We start from the raw sequence: 23,829 nt of genomic DNA, 5'->3' as shown, positions 1-23,829 counted from the left end.
TGTGTGTGTGTGTGTATACGTGTGTGTGTGTGTATACGTGTGTGTGTGTGTGTGTGTGTGTGTGTGTGTGTGTGTGTGTGTGTGTGTGTGTGTGTGTGAGAGAGAGAGAGAGAGAGAGAGAGAGAGAGAGAGAGACAGAGTTCTGAAACAACAGAAATAAAGCAAGATTAACCAGAGCCAGTGTTGGGTTGGAATTGGAAGTTCAGAAGGAAGATATCCATCCTTCCAGCCATAAAAAAAGTCTCCATAGGAGGACGTCAATTGAATTGCACTTCTTCACCAAATACTCAGTCATACAGCAAGTAGCGTGGATGACTAGAAATTGCATTTTAAGAATATCAAGTAACCATCAGCAAATTACTAAGTAAATATTCCTTTATCAGATGCTATGTTTAAAAGGTATTTTCTTTACATTTACCAAACTGTTGATGATATCGTTGCAATGATTTTTTTCGTAATTTGGCTTCTTGTGGCTCATACATGTGCATGCAGTGTAAGATGCAATAAAAAGAACAAAGTGAACACCAGTGTGAGTGAAGTTATTAAAAATGTAAATTTTCTTCTTAACCGAAGACCATCCAGTGCTAAACAAGAATCAAACAGGCATCAGTAAAATGATAACAGTAATACCTGGAAATCCTATAAAAAAACGGCATAAAGATAGTAGATGTATTCTACTAATAATACAATACTTCTAAATAATAAACATATTTAATGATTGAAAGCATTATACAAAGTATGGCGGTCAAGAATGTTCTTAAATAGATTATTTCTCAGTATTGTGTTATGAATGTGGTCAACCTTCGTTATTGAATTTCGATATATTCGGTATCGATGTAATCTTCGGAGTTCATGACAATTTGGCCAATGATATTCAAATATCGACTAAGTGCTGGTAGGAGAACTTTTATTTATAATAAATAAAAGGAACTCGGTCTCTAAATATATAACTAGATTCTGGCGTTTAGACAGTTTCGTCCGGAAAAAATCTGTTTGTGTGTTGGCATGGTTACTGGTAGTATTTCCTAACGCTGTAAGAAATTGATGTTGTCCGTTATCTTCCTGCTATTCTCAACATCCTCGAAAATCACTATTCTCTTAAGAGTCCTTTTTTTTTTATCCCAATATTGCATTTCTTATTTTACAACATTCATCTTCCCTTCGTTCCATTCATTTGTCTCATGCATGACTCGGCTTTGGAAACTGCATGAAGAGCCCACTTCCTGTTACAGCACTTCTACGGTTTCCTTGTTCCGGATCCGCTTTCCTTGTACTGCAGGTTACAAAATGCACTGACACTTATTTCTTCCCCCCCCCAAGATTATTCTCAGATAATATGTCAGAATTGAACTAAGAAAGCAAAATAAATGACAAAGTTCATGTTTGTATTGTGAACCACGTGATGATGATTCAAGAAGTCAACACGAACCTACCCATTACACAATATCAGAAGACAATGGGCGTAACTAACAGACATCAAGATGTGGAGTTGAACTGCATGCTCCACCTTCGTTCATGTGTTGCCTTTACTTGTTTTTCTGGTATTTTCAGGAGGTAGTCAAGAGGGGAGGGATGTCTGAAGAGTGTCTTCTTTTTCTGGTTCATCTTCTGCTGATGTGATGACACGTGGTTGACACTCCATCATCTTATGCCACTGGGATTTTTTTACTTGCACGAGATGATAACATAAATACATGCACATACATACACATTAAAAGTAGATTACACTCGTATTTTATTACAACAGCCATGGTGGTCTGGCGTCGCTGTTCAAAATGAAAAAAAGAAAAAGAAAAAATAAACTTGTTTGCCCTTTAATCACAACCCGCTAAAAGAAACTCCCAAGAAACGAGTATGAGTACTTACAGAAGGCGGGCAGGCCCGTGGGTGCCAGAGGCAGTTCTCCAAGGCCGCGGTAGATGAGGGCAGTGTCAGCACCGGGAAACAATGAGCCCGGAGGGAAAACGGGACGAAAGACAGGGTTAACGGAAGAGAAGGTGTCACCTGCGGTCGAACCTTCGGCTGTTGTAGGCGGCACCGGGGGAGTCCGTCCAGGCAACATGACTGACGCTCCAGGCACGGCCGTGCCGTCTGCAGCTTTCCCAAGATCGCCGAACTTCCCCGCGAACGGAAGAACTCTTGAACCGAGGTAATCGGATAGTCCGACGAACGACGGCTGGAGGGTAGGGAGATGGAGATGGTGGCCCGTACTCACCGGAGTGAAGGCCGAGAAACGGGGTTTCCCGTCGTCAAAGTGAAGAGCCAGGTTAGCAATTCCCAACCTCGGAACGGTTCCTTGACTGTCCGCAGCCGTTTCCGGGCTCGACGTTCCTACCGTTCGTGGTGTGGCGGGGGAGTTACTGGTGGTACTGTTCTCGGTCTTGGTGAGGGTCGGATTATCCTCCACCTTGTCCATACTGAGGTCAGCGTGCGGTACTCACAGAGAATGTTTCGTGTTCATGTCAAGACAAGGCAGTTAATGGCACTTCCGAGGACTGTCGTGAAGCGGAACGCACTTGGTAAGGCTGAATATTGCACTTAAGTCCACTTTAAGCGAGTTGACCCATCGGGGATACACGAAAATTGTCTCAGTCAGAACAACTCCGTACGGGAACAGCGGCTAGCCACCATATGTTCACTTTTATCCATGAAGACGTGTTCCAATCGACCGTGGAAGTCAGCGTTCGGGACTGGAAGGGAGCCCGTTGGCGGGCACGACGGAAGAAGGCCGGCCCAAATCACCGCTACTTTAATTAGTGCTAAGTTTGAGGAGTGCTTTACCTGGCTGTTAGCGACGTGCCACAGGAACCATATGATTTGGTCGTGATTGGCCGCCAGCTATCCACGTGCCGGGGAGGAGGCAGGTGCGCTGGAGCAGAGAGAGAGAGAGAGAGAGCGGAGGAGAGATCGATGAGCGGTGAGTTACTGTGATGAGACGAAACACAACGGGATTTGTTAAAAGTCCATTTTTATGGGCTCTGCCGTCGTCGTGGCTTCGTAATGGATGTGGACGCTCGCACTGGACTTGACATCAATCAACCGACACACGTGTGCCCAAATAACTATCTGAATGGGTTTTCCGGCCTCTTATTTGAAATGGGGAGGGAGGGAGGGATTCACTGTCAGTGCCTTTCCCCGATTCACATCAGACGTTAATATTTCATAACGTGTAGTGAAAGCCACGTGCACCATTGCATCACTGGGACGAGAGCTTGTTTTATCTTCAAATGCAGATCGACAAGTGAAGCCAAAAGTATGCGAGATTAACACACGACGATCTCAGAACTGAATCGAGATGACGAAGTTATTCGATCTATAAAACAACTGTGGATTAATTGGTGCATTCGATTCCTGGATCCTTAAATAAGTGTTCGGGACGTACTTTTCAATTCTCTTTTTTTGCAAAAGTTCGTACAACGCAGGATCGATTTTCACAAATCCCACTTGGCCACAACATATTCCTGCTATCTTTTTAGGAAATTATAAGAAATTCATTACTTTTCTTAAATGTATGAAGGGTAAATAATGCATTATCCTGACTTTAATAATAACCAATATTTTGTATTTGATTTCAACCATAAATCGGAAACTTGAAACAGTTTCGCTGATTTATTTTTAATAGAAAAAAATTCATCCCTTAATTGTTTTCTAGAAGACGAAATACGTGAAATAGGGAACGAAATATTGGCAATTGCGGAAATTGAAATATGAAAGGTATTTCGATATTTAAAAGATAGCGTACCCAAATAAAAGAAAAATAAAATATCTCAACAAAAAGAAAAATAAAATATCTCAACAAAAAAGAAAAATTCACGTTTGTGCTAAGGAACTTTTGAAGTTTTATAATTAACGGTATTTCTATACTTTGCGGAGCATTAGACAGCCCTCGTCAAGAATCCTCTAGTACTGAACTATTTAAAAGACTGATCCTCAAAAGTGCTGCATACTTGCCTTTTTTTAGTTCTATTTCATTTTATTTTAATTTTATAGATTTATTGACATGACAATCAGGATACCGTTTGCTATCCTCAAAGTCCATTCGGAAACTATTTTATCCTTTTTTGGATTTCCAATCGAAAGTACGATGGTACATCTCTTTCAACAGCAAGTGTCTTTCGATTTTCCATAGTCAATGAGGAGAACCGAGAAATTCAAAATAGTTATTGCTCCACGGACAGGGAAGTTGTATTAAAGATAATAAAATAAAAACAAGTGTACCAAGAAGTTTAATACTTTGATAATTCTTGCCAAAACTGGAGATCGTGTATGTTCCGAAATGTCTTATGAGAGCAAAGCACTGTTGTGGTGGTATTTAGAAGATGATGTAAAAAAGCAGATCTGATGAGATGGCTCGAAAATCATATATTAGAATAAGCACATCTGAGTTTAGCTTAGAGACTAAATTCCTGTTTGTTGGAATTGAGCCTATGTGGAGCTGTGATTGGTCCCCATAGTCTCAAATTCTTTGGCACTAGTCAAAACACTTATTCTTGTTATTTGAAAAGCGATAGATGTCTATCGCGGAGAGTATTTTAGAATGTTTTGTTTTCTTTTCGAGTTTGGAAGTACTTAAACCTAAATTGGTAGCATTTTTTTTTTTTTAGTTTTGCCTTTTTCATTTAACCTCTAATAGGTCTTGACATTAATGATGCAGTCGACAAGAGTTCACTATAATGACCCACCTTGCCAAGACCAAACAAGCCGTTGCGTGAAGCAAAAACTTATCTAGAGTGTATTGTCACAATCGTCCGAATGCGGCAATCAATTATGGCAGTTAAGTTGCTTTAGCCTGGTAACCAAAGGATATTCTCCACTGCTTCATACCGAAAAGAAGATTGTTCCCGAGGTACTGGAGTCGTATTAAAGTGATTGAAAATAGAAAAAAAAAAAACGGCCGAATGGCACTACTGTGCCATTTTACGCAAATACCACACACATATAGAGGTTTCCTCTTTCCCCATCCACCCACCCCTACACACAATCACCACACACACTTGCTCCAATAACTTGCATAATTTGATACAAAATTAATAACGGTGTAATAATAGAGTGTATTGTCACAATCGTCCGAATGCGGCAATCAATTATGGCAGTTAAGTTGCTTTAGCCTGGTAACCAAAGGATATTCTCCACTGCTTCATACCGAAAAGAAGATTGTTCCCGAGGTACTGGAGTCGTATTAAAGTGATTGAAAATAGAAAAAAAAAAAAACGGCCGAATGGCACTACTGTGCCATTTTACGCAAATACCACACACATATAGAGGTTTCCTCTTTCCCCATCCACCCACCCCTACACACAATCACCACACACACTTGCTCCAATAACTTGCATAATTTGATACAAAATTAATAACGGAAAAAACTCACGTACAAAGATTATTTAATAGTATAATTTTCGCCTGTGTGTCACAGGCATCTTCAGTACATTAAGCTCAAATTAAACAATAACTGACAATTCCAAAAAGCGCCACCTAAATTTATACTATTAAATAATCTTTGTACGTGAGTTTTTTTCCGTTATTAATTTTGTATCGATATGTCTACTCACGGTATACCTCTTTTAAAACTTATTGCATAATTTGGCATTCTGGAATGTTAGCTTACTTTTTCTGAATAAATGATTTATGAAAATATTTTGCACATAAAAATTAAAAATATCAATTATTTTATTTGTGTTCTGTTAATTTTTTTTTTTACTTGTATGAATGCTTTCTCTCAAATTATGAGTCACAATGCATATTTTGGCAAGTTTTAGTGTATAATGCTGTTCTTAATTTTATTTCTCACATAGCCACCTGACTATCTCAGGACTAAGAAGCGATATCTCAGTAAGTATGAAAGGAAACGTAAAACTGACGAATATAACTTGAATATTAAATAGATAAATAATGAAAGCACCCCACTATCAGCAACTTATGGCTACTGTTTTTTTTAAATCTACTTATCATTTCAATGGACAACATCGTAATGATATTCTTGCACAGTTGAGTCATTGAATTGCACGCCAAACAACATTTGATATAATAATACAGCACACTATTTTATATCATTTTGAGTCCTAACCAAGCCAAAAATGGGAGAAACATTTTCTATTTTCTTTCGAATGTAATTTGCCTCTCTCAGATAGACTAGTAGTGTTTCTCCCCTCCCCCCCAAAAAAAACCAACAAACAAAGATACTGGCGAATGAACAATCAGTTGACAGAGTATAATTTGAGGCGGCCTATTCTAAACAACCCATTGTACGTTATAACTGAGGCACTAAGGTTATTAGACTTAAATGAGAACTTAAATGGCTTGAGAACGTTTAGAAATTATCCCAAAATATCAGATTTCATTTTATCATACAACGGAAGAAAGCGATTCTTTTTTTTTTCTATTTTTTTTTCTTTCTTATTAATGGCCATTCCGCTTATGTGAAATTTGAAACTGATAGCACATTTGAAAATGTGGTTAGTGTGTGAAATAGATAACCAGGACATTCTGCCCTAGGGACCAAACATCTGTCGATACATTTAGTAAGGAGAACAGTGCCAAACTGGGAAGTCTTCTTCCATCTAATGATATTCAGAAACATCTGTGCTATTGGTTTCGAACCCAAATAGGAAATCGAAGATACTGTCTGTTCGGCCAACCACACTGATAAAGAATGTAACTATGGTAGAGAAACACGATATTTTTCACGCAAAATATTTATTTTTAATAATGTTTATAGTCTTGAAGTCCAGAATCCAAGTAAATGTTACGATATTCTTCTTCTAAAGATGGAAATTTCTTTCTCTGCCTACATAAATGCTACCGAATCTTAAAAATAATAGAAAAGTCTCTGACATCTGGAAGATGGCAAATGACTTTTCTATTACTATTGGTATTAATTCTATTTCTTTTCTATTCAGTTAGTCTCGTTTCCTTTCAGATAATTGTTTTTGTGTGAATCCCACCAACATAATGTTGTAAATCAATAGTACGGCGGGTGAGATAAGGATTCAATAACCCGGAAATGCTCTTCTCCAGAGTCCAATAATAGAATCTGTTCATACCATTTTAGATCTCGAATTAAGTGGCACACTGGGCAATGGAATTCATTTTCCACTAAAAAATATTCACCGACATCTACGTGCGCAGTAAAACTGGAGCTTACCGCCTAATGGTTGGAAGACGGAGACGTTATTCATTGGTAAACTAAGTCGCCATTTGAAAACAACAAAATAAAAAATATATAAGTAGGGGAGAATATCCTTTGGTTACCACGCTAAAGCAACTTAACTGATGGAAATCCAGTGCGAACTCTCCCTTATCATGAAGATGTGTATTATTATACAACAGATCTTCATGCACACTGGCCTATAATTTGTCCTGATTTGTAGCAGAAATATAAGTATCACTCAAACCCTAAAGGTCAACTTTACTGATCCTTTCAGAGTTATCTCAACGTTTCTTTTTTTTTCTTGTTTCGAATGGAATAAAGAATACGAACTAACCCCGAAAAACTAGTAAAATAGACACCTGCAGAAATAAGGATGTCATTATCGAAGTATTCGATCGAGGTATTCTCACAGATTTAAAGGTCACTGCTAAGATGGTACATATTATGAAATTCAATACAGACGCTACCGAGAAACTGTTGCTTTTATAGGTGAAAACTGTTCAAGATAGTATTAACTATACCACCCAAACCCTCACTTGGATGGTGATTTGAACAGAAAACTTTTCAGATTTGTCCACTAGAACATGAAACTGCAGTGTGGACACTATCATATTAGCTTGATTAATGCAATGTATTATTTCTTGAATAATAACACAGGACATTTGTCGTGATTGGAGCGTAGACCGTCGCAAACCTACATTGACAGCTCCCATATTAACAGCAGTTCGTATGACAGTTTGACAGCTCCCATACTCATACACATACACATGTATGTGTATGAGTATGGGAGCTGTTAAAAGAACGCAATTTTATTACTGTCAGATTTATATTATGGTTAGGGATGCTTCTGTTTCCACTTGCCACTCCTTGTTCTTTATATTAAAGATCAATAAATATCCGTGTAATCTGTCTACACTGTGGAGGTTCCATGGAAGAGAATCAACTATCAATATGGTGGACAATATCATATTCCAAGGGCTGTGGCGAAATGATTCCCGTACACAAAAGTGTAGAGATTTAATTAGCTAGCGCAGAGTTTGTAACCGTACAGAATATTTTTGGACAGAGCTAGAATATTAATTAATTGGTACACTTTCAGTTCCGAAAGACTTGATTCATTTTACTGGAAGAATATGACAGAATACCAGTGTTCATTTATTACCATTATTCTACTCAGAATTATGGTATCAGTAATTACGGCTAGAACTTGCAGTGTAATGAAGTTTGCAAAGCAAAGGAAGAAAGAGGTGTCGGTATAATTATTGTGACGTAATGTATATGATGAACTTGACCGCGCGGTTAGCCTAGTGGCTTTGCGCTTCGCAGCCATATGCCTGGGGAAGGAGTGCCCCAGGTTCGATTCCCGTTGTAGACGTGAGGAATTTGAGGATCTTCCTCAGGCATAGCCAAGTTAGCCGGTCTTGGGCGCGATCAGTAGGGTTTTTTCCGCGAGTTTATCTGGCGTTTTTCATCCCGCAAACAGGCAAACCGACCCCATGAACATACGCCTCTACAGTCAAAAAATATATCCCCCCACAGCGGCAGACCAAGCGACGGGTCGGTTGGGAGTAGTACTAACAAGAAGTCGCATCTAAAGTAACACGCGGACCCTGCATGGGAAGCGGGAATAATGCGTAGTAGAAGAAGAAGAATGTATATGATGAACTTCATGTGCATTCGTCACACTGTTAGATGCTAATACTACGTGCATAAACGTCCTGGTAATAGTGGAAAAAGGGTGCAATAAAATGATTCAGACTATTCCTTATATATTTTAGAGAAAAAAGAGGTCAAAATGAACTGGGGATTTGTGCATTATTATCGCTGTTTTCAAAAATATAGCAATTACACATGAAACTTTCTAGATTTAATCAGTTCTCTAAAGAACAAGTATGAAATTCTAATCCGTTTACAAAGTACAACCCTTGTTGTACACTTCGTAATAGTTTAGCTCGGTTTTTTATTTAAAGAATTTTCATCCACCCCTGGATAGTGACAAAGTTTCTCAAAGGGATGTGAAAGGAGGATAGAACGTCTTTTTTTATTAAGAGTTTGAGAGTTTGGTTTTATAATAAGTAAATAGGACCTGTATGAACGACTGCTGTAGTTCTACTGCTCTACGTATGCTGACGTGTCAGCCCCTTGTCAACACTGCTATTGCCTAAAAAAAGAAAAAAAAATCAAAAAACCTATATTTCGCATTTAGCGTTTCAGCTCTGTGTTTCGTCCGATGGCGGCTTGTGACTGGTTCCTGTTGATGAGGGAAGAGCGGGAGACATAATCGAAAACTAAATAAAAAAATCGGCCTTTTGTGAGAAAGTAGGTAGCTCACGCGAAGGAAGAATTAGTGGGTTCATTCAATTGTTCTAAGTGACTAGGCCTTGGTTAGAGTCGCATCGAACTGCTGATGGAGTTTGGGGAGTTTGGGGGGGGGATAGAAATAGTGCAGTGTAAATGATGTGTGTATTATAGGGAATCGCTAATGAGATTCTCATTACACAAATTGCATAGCTACGTGATAAGAAACTGTGATGAGACCGGTCCAGAATAAGACACTTACTTAGAAAACAGCAGGTCATCAGCTAATTGGAGTTGGCTGCTGTCCCGACATTCTCGCTAAAGAAACACGCGTGTATTGTGCAGCCTGTACGGATGGCGGCGTAGTTTTTCACGAAAGTCACATAGAAGTATGATTATTTTCTCCTTTTTTAATGCTCTGCATGTAGATAACTGGAGTGCGTCCAACGTTTGTGGTAGTTTTTCAAAAAAGACAAATAATATAGAAAGTGTAGACGTCGATAAGCAGTACTAATCCATAGATAATGTGATCCAGCCGAAGGCATGTTTTCTAGAGATAAAACTCATCAAAATATTTCACTGAATTCAACTTCAAGGCATATCATACATAATGTCGGCCGTGATGGATAGTAAATGTCCACATTAAGTTCGTTATTTACAGTGTGATATGAACATCAAGTGTTTTGACCCTACCTGACCATGAGAAAGAGAAACTATGATTACAATTTGTGATAGATAAGTAGTAGAGAATGAGAAAACTCTTAATCGTTTGTTCGTCTAGGAGGGAGAAATATTCAGTTCTCTTCAGTAAGATGGAAAAATCTACATTTTAATTGCCGAATTGACTAGCACTGCAATTGTTCGTTGTGGGACAATGCAGTGTGGAGTACAGTTTTTGTTGTTTGAAGAAGGGAGATAAGAAGAAATGGAAGTCATATGTAAGTTAATCTCCCCCCCTTCCCCCAAAAAATATTAATACTAATGAGGATATGAGATCGGAATATGCCAAAAGTCCAATGGCATGAAAGGAAGAGGAATAGAACGATGTATAATTATAATTTATGGTATAGAAGTATACCTTAAATTTCACATAAATACGAAATCAAAAATATTTTTAATAGTAGCTATCTCAAACGGCCGCCTCATCGCTTCATTCATCGAGGCGGTTTGGCACATTACACAAACATATCCTTAATTTTATGAGCTAAGGGACCTTCAGCTTCTTGCAGGAGCATGACAACAGGAGCCACTGCAAATTTTACGAGCATGAGAAGGATTGATATTGAGAAGATTTGTATATTTGGATCTTTTTTTATAATGACACTCCCATGCCGGACTTATTTACTGATATTAGTAAAATAACAAGAGCATGCTGTATAATTTTAATCGTCGATCAATACTTATAAGGCAAAAAGAGGATGATGTAGCCATAAAAAGGAGTAATGAAAAATTCTTTTTTTTTTGTTAATAATTCCATCCATGCTATCTATGAAGTATTGAATCCATATCACAAAATACTTGCGTGTATGCTAAGGATTCGATAAACTGAGCAACCTGCCCTAGAAACCAAACTCGGTCTCCACTTCAAATAGGCATTTACTAAGAAGAACTGTCGTTTCACGTCAGTTAATAAAAATCAACTGCCATCTGAAAACTTTCCTAGTCATGTCACAGTGAGATTCAGGCGCAAGGTCTGTTGATTGGAAAGTGGAAACTCCATCCACTCGGTCATCTAGTTCGGCAACTGCGTATGATTTCAGTGTGAGCGGAGAGTAGAACATAAGAATGCGAAAAGTGTGTGTGTGTGTGTGTGTGTGTGTGTGTGTGCGTGCGTGCGCGCGCGCGCGCGCGCACTCTCATGAGCCAAACATCATGGATACATAGTCTGTTTTCGGCCAACCAGACTGCATGGTCGGCCAGAAATACACCCATGGCGGCGATATCCCGTATGGGGGGGGGGGATGTCCTCATGACATGATTAGCCCTCTCATTCCGACTGAGAATGTCCACGAGAACATTTCAGATTTGGTATTGCCCTATATAGTGACAATGTGGCCCGAATGATCTGGACTTTTTCAGTAAACAAAGCCCCATGTCACAAGGATCGCATTATGCAAGCGTCCTTTGAAGAGCATATCCAAGCATTCCATGTGCTTCTCTGGCCACCTAATTCTCTTAATCTGAATTCCATCGAACATTTGTGAGATCACGTGGAACGCATCACCTGCCGGTCGACGTCATTGACTCTGTCGGCCGCTAACCTCTGGACGGTTATTCTTTTTAGCTACTCCAAAATCCAATATACCTCAGAATACCTATCGTGGTCTAGTGGAGTCGATGCCAAGACAGGTGAAAGCAGTATTCACCATCAAAGGCGGTCCAACATGCTACTTAATAGTAGTCACAATGTTTTGGCTCATGAGTGTTAACTTTTGACTGTCGCTACCTCATAACTTAGGTATCTAGGTCAATATATTTTAATCTCCCTCCTTATACCCAAGAAAACATCGACGAAATACAAAAATCTTAAAAATTTTAATGTATTATCATGTAATCCTAAAATAGAATATATAAATGAAATGCCGTGTAACAAATTGCATTTGTATGCTAATGATTTGAATTATTGTGGAGGTTGTTTCTCCTAAAAGTCAACTATTACAGTTATTATACCAACTCAAAACTGTCATACACATTCTGTAATGAGCTTTTTTTTTTTCATTGATTTCTCCGTAATTTCCTATGTAATAATTATGGCAATGTTTAATATCGGCAGAGTTATAGCGGATAACTCATGCTTCCACTTCCACCTGCCCCGATTGTACTAAATGAAACCACGATAATAACTTTGTCATCAATATGTTATTGGCAATATAAATGATTCAGGGCTACTTATCGACCACATTTTCTCCCCTCCACTCGTAAGCTGCCCTAGGGAAAACCAGCATCACTTAATTAGTCACTTCCATCATCACCAGCAACACTATGCCCTAAGAAGAGATTCACAATATACGAAATGTGATCATTTTAAATTTATCACCAGACAATAAACATTAAACAATGCAAACAAATCCTCATTAGTACAGTGTACATTATCTGACAGATATAGTGTAATTGACTGCAGTGTAAATAATTAAATAGTCGTGAACGAAGTGCGCGATTATTACAATTACTATTTCCCCCATCACGTCAGCGTGTTACTGATCATGGTTTTTATAAATAAAATATTTGTTGCCAAGTACTCAGTATTTATTAACTGAAAACAAGTATTGTATAATAACAGATTTCGCTTAAAATGTTTTATATAAATGAATTCTACATGCTCTTATCAAATGTCTTATTGAGACTTTTAGTCCTAATATTTACTATAATTTCCATTGTTTACAGAACCTCTTTAACAAAGAAATAGTAATCTGCTGACAAGCACGTCTATGCACCACTGTGTCCAACAATTCGTTAATACTAATAATAATAATAATAATAATAATAATAATAATAATAATAATAATAAACGCCTGTTCTAATCAATAACGGATTTAGCAGGCGCACAATTCTAATCTCAGCAAAATGCGTTCCCCTCATTCCAAGAACAGCAAAAAGAATAAAAACAAATTTCCATTTTAGAATTGCAATGATAGAGAAAATAATGCAAATTAAAAGTACAAATGTATAGCTGAATTTTTCCATGATCATAACTCACAGTAGTTACACCAACAGTACTATGCCGCATAGTTTTCAGTACATCGAAGTGTATTGCATCAATTAAACCAGTTGGCTTGATCTATTTCTCAGACTCGATGATATTTTTGCTTTTTAAGCTTTCTACTATGTATTCTGACAAAATTATTTGTCAAAATGATTTTGATAGTTTGTTCCGTATACGAAAACTACATAAAAGGTGATTTTCATATACTCCATTAGTCGGCCTTAGCCGATAACAATTCTACAGATCAACGAAATTTTGCCTAGTTAGCCTTTGCCTGCTTCTCGACATGTATGAACCTCTGTTTTCTGATGACAGCAAAAGAAAATAAAGAAAGAAAAGTAAAATGCTATTGATTATTGTGTCCTTTGACACTGCACTTAGTGGTATATCCTCTAGCACTTTTTATTTACTATAAACTTCACATTCATTTGGATATCATCACAGTCAAGTCCAATGAAAACTGAGCTATGTCCTACGTCTTATTTCTTCATTAAACCATAATTATATCGATCACATTAAATTTCTCTTGTTTTATATGTAAAGCATCAGAAGACATGTTTGTCTAACCATAACTCGACCTGTGCTTTGATATTCTGGGTTCAAAATTTTCTGATCGTGTGTATGTGTGTGTGTGTGTGTGTGAGAGAGAGAGAGAGAGAGAGAGAGAGAGAGAGAGAGAGAGAGTTTATTAAAATAAAAATAAGTGCATACTTTATTTAACAGTTCGTGGTTAACACGATATTTTTTAATAGGGTATTCTTTAATGAAAAAAAAATAGCACAGAACTCAATACTGAATAATTATGATTATGCAAAACTGGCTTAAAGGTACACGACAAGAAACACGTTGTTTAGTTATTTATAACTAGAATAATTGATTAGCAGAATGATTGGAAATAACCAAACAGAAAATCAGATTGAGTAAATGGGTTTCAGAAAAAATTAAAAGTTCTAATTGTACAACTTTTCTATCGGTGGCAGAGTCCACCCAAATGGCTACGAATTCGAGTCCTGCTATGCATTTAACATTTGCTTATGTTTCTAGGTTAGTAGATGATTTTTATCATCCAGTGGGAGACCACCGGAGGCCTGAACTGGAATGAAAAGATGGTCCTTAGAACAGGGTGTCTGTTTATTTATCTCGACTCACAAGGTATTTCATGCGAATTCTCTTTCAATCCGTTTAAATGCATCGTGTTTATCTGCATAGAGTTGATTATCTATAATCTTTCTTTGTACTACTTTTTTATGGCTGTCACGCCCACTAAAGTTTGAAACCATCATTAATATAACAGCTGAGCTAGACTTGAAAATCAGGAAATCCTTCTCTGGAGCACTCTGACCACTATAACAAGATGATAGTGGTCAGAGTGCTAAAAATCGATTTCCTAAAAAAAAAAAAAAGTCGTTTAAGAACATTCAAAGAGATGCTGACATGGTTTAAAATGAAATGATAAATGGAAGCCTGAGATTTTGAAAGAGATAAAAATCATAAAAGATCCTAAAATAGGTTTGGAAAACGACTTTACATACATACGATGCCGTAACGGTATAATAAAAGTACTTTGTTCAAGAGCACATTACTTAACACGCCAGTCTAGTTGGCCAAGTGGCTAACGAATCCACTCTTTAACTAACAGACTATGGATTCGAATTTTGCTTACCATGGACATGGATGTAATTGTTTTTCGGTGGTGCGGACCAATATAGAATTAAACATAAAAGCTTGAGACAGTTCTATATTTTATATCTAGAGCCAGATTTCAAGATTATAACTCACTCACTATTACCAATGTAGCATCTTTTTGTGGGTAGGATTAGCATCAGAGAAAACGATCTAATTAACAAATAGATAACATTAATACGTTATTTGGCACACATCAGTTACCTCAGACATCCTCATTTTCAATGTATCCATGGATGAGAAATTTCCTAATAAATTTGGAAATTTTCCAAGACGAATTCTTGTTTAATAAATTATTATTACATTAATCAAAAAGAATTCCTTTTCTTAAGGACTTGGTGAGTTCACATAAATATATTAATTTATTTTTATTAAAGCGATAGTTTTTTAGACCCTTAAGCTTGTTTCATCAGACTATGTTTATTATGCGCTTAAAAAGATGCAGAATATCTACATACGGAATATGCCTACCCAGTATGATCCAGATCCTACCATGCTGAAAAACTTGACCCAGCATTGAATGAAAGCTGCCGCTTAATTACAGGATGCCTGAAACCAACACCACTAAAAGACCTGTATACTTTGGCTGGTATTGCATCCCCTTCAAGTCGAAGATCTGCATTCTCAGCTGATGAAAGAAGCAGACAAATGAATTATGAACACCACCCACTATTCGGCCAGACCGCAGTCCCCCAAAGACTAAGATCCCGACATAGCTTACTGGCAATTGTTGAACCACCTAAAAACCTCCCAGATACAAGACTTCAACAATGGCTTGCACTATATTCTTCCACAGTGTGCCCACTTGAATTGGAATACTTGGAAAAGCCTCAACATACTCCGAACGACAGGACGCTGCAAACAAAACCTCATCAAATGGGGATACCTCGTTGGCCTAGACAATTTTGAGTGTTGGACAACCCAGTTCATGAAACACCTTCTTGTCCCTTTCTTCCATCAGCTTACACAAAAGAGGACCTTATATCCTGCACAGAAAGAGCAGTTGATTGTGCAAGGTACAGAAGGAACATCTGACCATATTTATTGTATATAAGTTATGTATAGTTTCCTTTTTTTCATATTTAATTATTATTCCCTGTATAATTCACCTACCAAAGTTAAGCTGTTTTCATTTGTATCCTAAATTGTTGTAAATAATGTTGTACCACTTAGTACTGTACTATTTGTGTTTGGGTACGAAATAAGTAAATTATACAAGTATCGTTTTCTCGCTGGCATATTGCCTTTCATTTATTTATTAACATTTGACATCACTGTACAACGTATGGTCATTCCAGTATTTCATAGGGTTTTGGGCTCGAGGTCTCTGCTAGAAGAAGAGATGATGATCCATGTCCATGATGGAATTGAACCCACAATTTATTTATTGGGAGCGGGTATGCTATCTATTTTAGGTATGAAACCATTTCCAATGTCTTTAAAATCTTTTGAATAAAGATAATGCACTACGTATTGAAATGTATTCTTGTATATTTAATCCTAAAAAAAAAAAAGAAGAAAGTGAATGAATTTGTGAAACTAGTCGATTTCATTAGGCTAAAATAACGATTATTTATTTTCATTTCCCCCCCTTCAATTAAAATACATTGTAGATATCCGTTAGTTTAACGCCAGAGTTCAATGTTTGGAAGTAGTAATTTTTTTGTCCCGCATGAACCTCTCAAGTACTCAAGTGGAACCTGTTGTTATGAAAACATTACGCCATGTCTATATGGAGAAAAGGAAATTCAATATTATACACCGAGATGTAATCACCACATTTAATTTTATTTGAGGTACCCGATATCATTGTGTAATATCCCAGATACGCATAGTTTGTTGACTTCATGCGATCTCAACCTAGTGCCTCGAGACCAAATGACAATGGTTTTAAACACAACCGCAACAAAGCACTACGTAATACGTACCGGATGAATACGCATCCGTTGGGATGTTTAATTCCTCTAAGTGAACTTAACAGTAATTTAGAAAAAAAAATTCTCGAGGTTTTTTTTGATATATTTTTTAAATATGTGAATCCAATCCATTGCAAAACTATTTTATATGTAGTATTAATATAGTGGATGGGCTAATGTTGTACAATCTGAGAAATCAGTTTAAGACATGGTACTTTTCATGTCACTTTAGGCCTCCAATAAGCATTGTGGATGAAGACCCATATCGGCCGTTGGAATGCATCTATCATTTCCCCACACTACAGCTGATCATATTAACTATTAAAATAAACATTAAAAAGAAAATTTATATTTATTGGTGAGTTATTATTAGATTAGATTTATATTTATTGCTGAGAAAGAGAGATATGCATTTTTTTCCCTTTTAAATCGCGATGTATTAAGTTAGTTTTAGATTTTACAGAAGAAGTGTTCTGCAGGCTGGAAGACACGGGAAATAACAATAAAGAGACAACCGAAATCTTTCACTTAAGTACATCACTAAGTATTATTACCAACCGGAGGCAGGAACTCCAGTACAATTTTTTGTCCCGCATGAATATCAACTTGAGCTGCGTTTAAAACTTCACACAAACAGTTCAGCTTCCTCGCCAACCTACTTTCCCGGCTCTGCAGGGCCGGGAGAGATAATAGATCCCTTTAACGGGGCTGAGTATGCGTATGCAAATATTCCGGTGAGTGTGTATTTCGCAGACGAATATAACACTAAAGACAACGGAGATACACAAATCACTTAAGTAGAAATCATTTTCGCAAAACTTGCAGCAGCGGTTCTTTTAAAAGCTCGTGCTGCCTGGTTTTAAAATAATGAGAGGGGAAAATGCGCTCCATGATGAGCTCACATTATTCATAGGTATGACGTGCAGATCTTAGACTTGGAGAGCTGCGTCTAATTTCACTCGGAATGATAAGACACTTCTCTGGCAGGGCTGTAGATATGTAAGAATGATTTCTTGAGTTATCACATTTATCTGACTGAAGAAGAAACATCATTCTTCTCCCTCTGCCTACCTCGCGTTTTTAATTTAAACCACGCGGGCAATACACCGCTGTTTCTTCGGCTGTTTCTTTGCGCTTCCCATGCTCATCTACCCCAGTGACGTTTAGGGGGCCCTAACACCTGGAAATAAATAGCGCACTGGGATTATGGGTAATGCTAAACATCGTGTAGCATATGGAATTTTGAATGCATCACTCGGTTGTTATTCGCAAGATTTAAAGTTGGAGTAACACCAAGCAAGCTTAAAACGCAGCATTGGGGAATATGCAAAGTATTCGAGGGAGGATAGGGCTGCAGTTCTTTGTCATTTGGTTGGAAGAAATATAAAAGAATTTTATTTAATGTCTAATATTTAGCCTACGAACGCTTGGGAATATGGTTGGGATCGAAGTTACTTTAAAGTGGAAAATTTCTAATGTGAAATTGAATAGAAACAGTCGGAATTTTTTTATACTAAAACTCAAAGAGATTTCCATTAATATTTTAAGAGGTTTAGACATAAGATCTAGAAATAAATTCAAATTATAGCACTTAATATATACATATTTGTGGAAAGGAATCCACAATGGCATTTTCCTTTCCAAAATTAGTGTTAAAAATGCGTTTTTTTCTTTGGAATGAAATCATTTGGGATAGTCTAGACGATTTATTAGAATTTCAGCACACCATGAAAGAGAAATGCCAAAGATTTACTGTTTTAGATGATTCAGCACCAGTTCAAAAGTTCTTGATGATTTCCTTTTCTCTTTTTTCAGTCGTATAGCCTTCAAGAACTCGTGTGTAGTTCGTCAAGTGTAACTGAAGGTGACTAATGTGAATTGTATGTTTCCTAAGCTGAATAAAATGTTATTTAACAACAAGGAGTTAGAATTCTGACAATCAGCTTCTTCATTGGATTTAAACGACTCGTTGTTTGGAATCACTGCCAAAGCAACTAAAGGGTATAGAGGCACGCGTATTACGTCTATTAATTGTGTGTGTGTATTTGTTTTTCTGGCAGATTCGTTAGCGAGAGGGAAAACTCCTTCCACTTCCGTACGAGACAATTTATCTTGCCTTCTATGGGAAAGCCTTTACAAAATTCGCTTTATAAACAGGTTTCGAACCCAGGATTTCCATTCAAAGTAGATCATCGATGGCCACTGAGCAACGGATGGTCATCAAGGCAGCTTTAGAGCATTCAAGTGGTAAGTGAATTCCCAAACAAAAAGTAGAGATATTAAATGCTTAGAATTATCCTTAATCTCATCTCATTTATCCGAAGCCTACTTTCTTCATATAAATCATGAGGCTTTTTCCAGCATCTGATATCTGCGCCACATTTCTGTTTTTATATTGTTTGTATCACCTCCCTCCATTCCACTTTCTTCATCGAATGTTGCAAAAGATTGGTAACACTTCTTGTTGAACGGTCTACAAATCATATGTATGTAATCATTTTCCCAAATGATCATGTTAATTTATGAACATTATCATTTGGACTTTTAGTCTGCTAAACTAGTTTATTTTTTTAATTGAGAGTTTATAAAGGTTAGCTAGGAGGTTCACTCAAGGTCGATGCTTCGAATAAAGCGTCGACCTTGTAAGGTTTCTCTTTTTTTTTCCATAAAATTAAAGAGTATTGGTCTTTATACTGTAACAGTATTATACATTCCAAACAGGAAAACTGCTACAATATTCCGGTTTGCAACTGGTAAACCATCATTCTACAGCATACATAGACAAATTACGCTTGCCTCTTAATCTTAGTTACCTTAGTGTAGTTGGAACTACACTAAGGTAGTTAAGGTAACCACTTCTTTTTGCTGTTACATATATATGTAGTAGTAGTAGTAGTAGTAGTTTATTCGTAGTAGGTTACTCATAATCTGTTGCTACATCAATTAATACAAAAAAAAATCAACGTAAATCACCAAATTTCAATGAATGATTCTATGCTAATATTTCTATGTGACTCCCGCCGACAGAATGTTTTAAAATTTAATTATAAGTTAGGTTGGGTTAGGTTATGTTAGGTTAAAAAAACCCTTGCCTCGGTCTCAGGGTTTTATAAATATTTTTATTTATTTATTTTATATAAGTCGGCCATCCTGCTCCATTGACGAAACAGAATTTTTTCTAACCACTTACGCCTACAATAAGCCAAGAGATGAATTTCACACTGGCCGATAAGATTCATCTCCCAACTAAAGACATTCATAAATATTCACGCTCAAGGGACATTCGAACACAGCTTGTTGGTTGGAGAGAACGCACGCTATTCACTCGGTCAACCACTCCAGCAATGTCAATCATTTGATGTTTTATCATCACTTCGATGAAATCTTGGCCTATTCCAGTCTTATGAGACTGGATAAATTATAACTACTTTTGTTTCCATTACAAATGCGATCTGGCCGCGGATTTAAACTAAAACTGATGGTTTCCCATCTAACCCCAATTAGTATTCTGAGGGGTGCCCATCTGTGAATGCTGGATTCTGCTGAGAAAGCGATTTATTTCTTCATGCTTTCTTACTTATTACAACCTTTGTATAGGTATGATATATAAATTAATAAGTAGGCTAAATATCAGATCCGGAATGTAGTCTCTGGTTCCTACAAAGTTCATTCTCTCTTCGAAGATACTTATGAATTGAAAAAAAAAAAAAAATAAATAATTTTCTTCAGTTTCAAAAGTATTTAATATTACTGGGAGGGTGAGAATATTTTCACAACCTTATAAATGAAGTATGAAGATGGATTAGAAAAATATTAACAATTCAAAGAAGATGAAGACAGAGAGAGAGAGAGAGAGAGAGAGAGAGAGAGAGAGAGAGAGGGGGGGGGTGACGTAATTTTTTTTTTTTTTTTTTCAGATTACTGTCGCTTTTTTTCTTTGTTCCAGTGAAAGCTAAATCGTAGTTTTGCGGTTATAATCAGCTGTGATACGACATCACACACTCTCCCATACACGGGAAATAGAGAACTATTGGATATCACTACAGATCAGCAAAACAAAAGTAGGAACACAGTTCAGCTAATCCCCAAGAGCCATGTAAAGTTTCATGTGATCGGTTCCTGGCAGGGCCATTACTTGTATACAACAATTTCCATCATTCTTCCAAATATCATTACTGTAGAGTTCCCCTGACCAATCGGATACTGCAGTCCGTGTATTTCCAATAAATATCAATCGGACATACAAATGATGGAGGTGAACTGATAGCTTTATCGGCGAGACTGGTCGGATCATCAGTGTTCGCCAACTCCTGGATACAAGCAAAAATTTTCCCAGCGTCCGTATGTCGCCATGTTTTTCGATCTTTTATTCACCACCATCTGCAGTAGCACCAGATCCCCCCCCCCCTCCACTCCCTCATCCTATCTTACTCGTAACCATGGGTAACGTAGCAGATGCTGAAAAATCATATTTTGATTTCGTCCATTAGCAGGAGTGGTGGTCGGTCAATAGGGAAGTGATAAATGCAATACCCGGCGAAACCTTGTTATTGGCCTCCGTCTAACTCCTTCCTAGCGTGACTGCTCGAGAAAGGTCGCAACATCATTACATCTACTCCGATGATGATTCGTTCTCCAAGTCACGCTTGCCTACCTTCTCCGCACGATAGCGTCGGCCCGGCCTCCGACCATTGACTGGCAGCCAATGGCGGACGTCGAGTCTTCGTACGTGCTAGAGAGAGGTGGCGTAGTTGCTCCATCCTCGGAGCCTCTCTTGCGCGTCCCGCAGACCGCAAACTGACAGATAATTACTAAGCTTGTAGTCTTCTACCAGCACGCTTTCAGCTACCCTTTTTGCAGTTTGCTCGAGGGGGATAAGGAGAGGGGAAGACAGCTGAACGTCGTCCTTTTAATGCCGTAAATTTGACAGTTATCGCAGTTCTCATCTGCGAAGAGGGGTGGTTTCAACCGCTCATTTGGCGGGACACTATTATTAAGGATTAAACAGGACGATGTGAATCACGACTCCCAGATTACTCGTAATAAAGTACGTTTTTTTTTGCGTGTGTGTGTGTGCGCGCGCGTCGCCATCACAGTTGTATGAACGTTTATCAGTGCAATCCACATCAGCGTTAGCTACGGTGGTGGTCAAGAGTATTTCATGTGCCTTGACACGAATATCTCTGACAGCTGAATTTTTCTTGCTGTTACTTTTCATTCTGCCACGAATTACTTTTCATAATTTCATTCCCGAGTAAGGCTACCTGAATGCAATTATGCGCACAAAAAGGTCTCGTACTAATTTACGTATAAGATACTATGGAAATAATAAAACTAGTATTGCGGGTGACTGGAGTAACGTATATATTTTTTCTTTTCGCTTTCTCGCAATTAACTCACGTCAGCACAGAGATATAATATTTCATTCCATGCTGATTCCACAGTCATCTTTTCGAATGGCTTCATGGGACCTTGACAATGAGCACGGAGTGTAAAAGGGTCCAACAGTTGAAAAGAACGAACAAACTTTAGAATGTATACAAGGTATTTCCAATAAAAAATCCGGTATTTCAAATTTTTGGAGCAGGCACTACTAGTGGATAAATTTTATCTTTTCTTTTATCTTTTTTTTTTTTTTTCACACTGAAATATTCATGTTTCACCATATATTTAATATAAGCATTCAGTCAAACTTAGCACGAACGTTAATGGTAATAATTCCTGCTGTGCAAGAATTAAAACTGGAGTTTGCACAAACTAACCTTGCCGCTTCCCTCTACACCGGCCAATTTAGCTTTGTTTGAAAACGTTTAGAATGTTTCTTGTATTTTAGACAGCATTGAAGTAGGGCTCTCTCAAGTATCCTTTCACTTTAACCACGATGATCACAACCTTTTGACCACTGCTCCTCTGCGTGATATTCTGTACTTTTCCCTTCTAATTGTGTAAGAAAGTCAGATATGAGATACGATAGCTAGAGAAAATAACGCATAGACCGAAAGAAAAGCAAGCCTGCTGGCAATTCTATCGACATTCTTGAACCCGGTAATGAGAGATTTAATTTATAGGCTTAGTGAAGATGAGGATGGCTACAACAGTGATCTTTCTTAACGAGATTCTTACCGAAAGCACTACTAGCAGCACTACTGATAGCGTTTGTAGGTGAGTTGGGAAGCGTTCATTTATTGCGAGACTTGGCAATGTGTTGTACGGTGAAAGCGCGCGAAGCACGAAACGCAACCCCATTTTCAGCTTTTACGGACAAATAGACGGGAAATGTAAATGCCGATATTGTGTAGGATTCCAGATGATTTACAACGTATCGATTTTTGCATTAAACTTGCCTCCACTTCTCGGAATATGCTCTTTTTTTCTTATTTACACTCGGCTTTTCAAGGCGCTTCTTAAAGCGTAAGAAGGGGAAATAAGGAGAAACTACATCTTGACAACGAAGGTAAGATAATGGGATATCTGTCTGCCTCCGGGGTTACCCTGCGTGATTTCTTCTTATCTGTAGTGCGGCGTTGCTGTTTTTTTCATTTAATTCGTGGGAAGCTCACAGTAGGGAAAGCATCCTACTCGTCATTACGTGTGGTCATCTCTTGGTTAAGCGTTTCTCATCACATAACTTGAAGCGCTTTTCTTCAGAGTAGATACCACCTGACCTATTAACAAAGTTCCTCTCGCTGTCTCTCGACTTGTTATCTATTCACATTCTTATTAACGTGACACTGTTCTGACTACCGACTCCTTATTATTTCTTCTTTTATCGCATTTTATTCTCCGACCATCGAAATGCATAACGCAAAAGTTATATAAAGTTTCTTAGACTAAATTTTTGTAAAGTAATTTTATCCATTTATACGGCGTTATTGCTCATTTTGAAACAGAGAAAGAGAGAGAGAGAGAGTTAATGAACCTTATAGGAAAAATTGATGCCAGTAACCATAATGAATCCTCCGTAGCTCAGTCAGTATAGAGGAAGCTCTTTGGTCGGAAAGACCTGGGTTCGATTCCCGTCAGTGACGTCAGGAACTTTATCTGGTCTCTTTCGACTAAAAGTGAGTTAGCCACTCTCATAC

This window comes from Typopeltis vanoorti, chromosome 1 (assembly GCF_054136105.1).
Source record: "Typopeltis vanoorti isolate ZY-2024b chromosome 1, IOZ_Tvanoo_1.0, whole genome shotgun sequence".
NCBI classification, from domain to species: domain Eukaryota; kingdom Metazoa; phylum Arthropoda; class Arachnida; order Uropygi; family Thelyphonidae; genus Typopeltis; species Typopeltis vanoorti.
The sequence above is the reverse complement of the archived record's forward strand: the minus strand, read 5'-3'. Positions refer to the sequence as shown.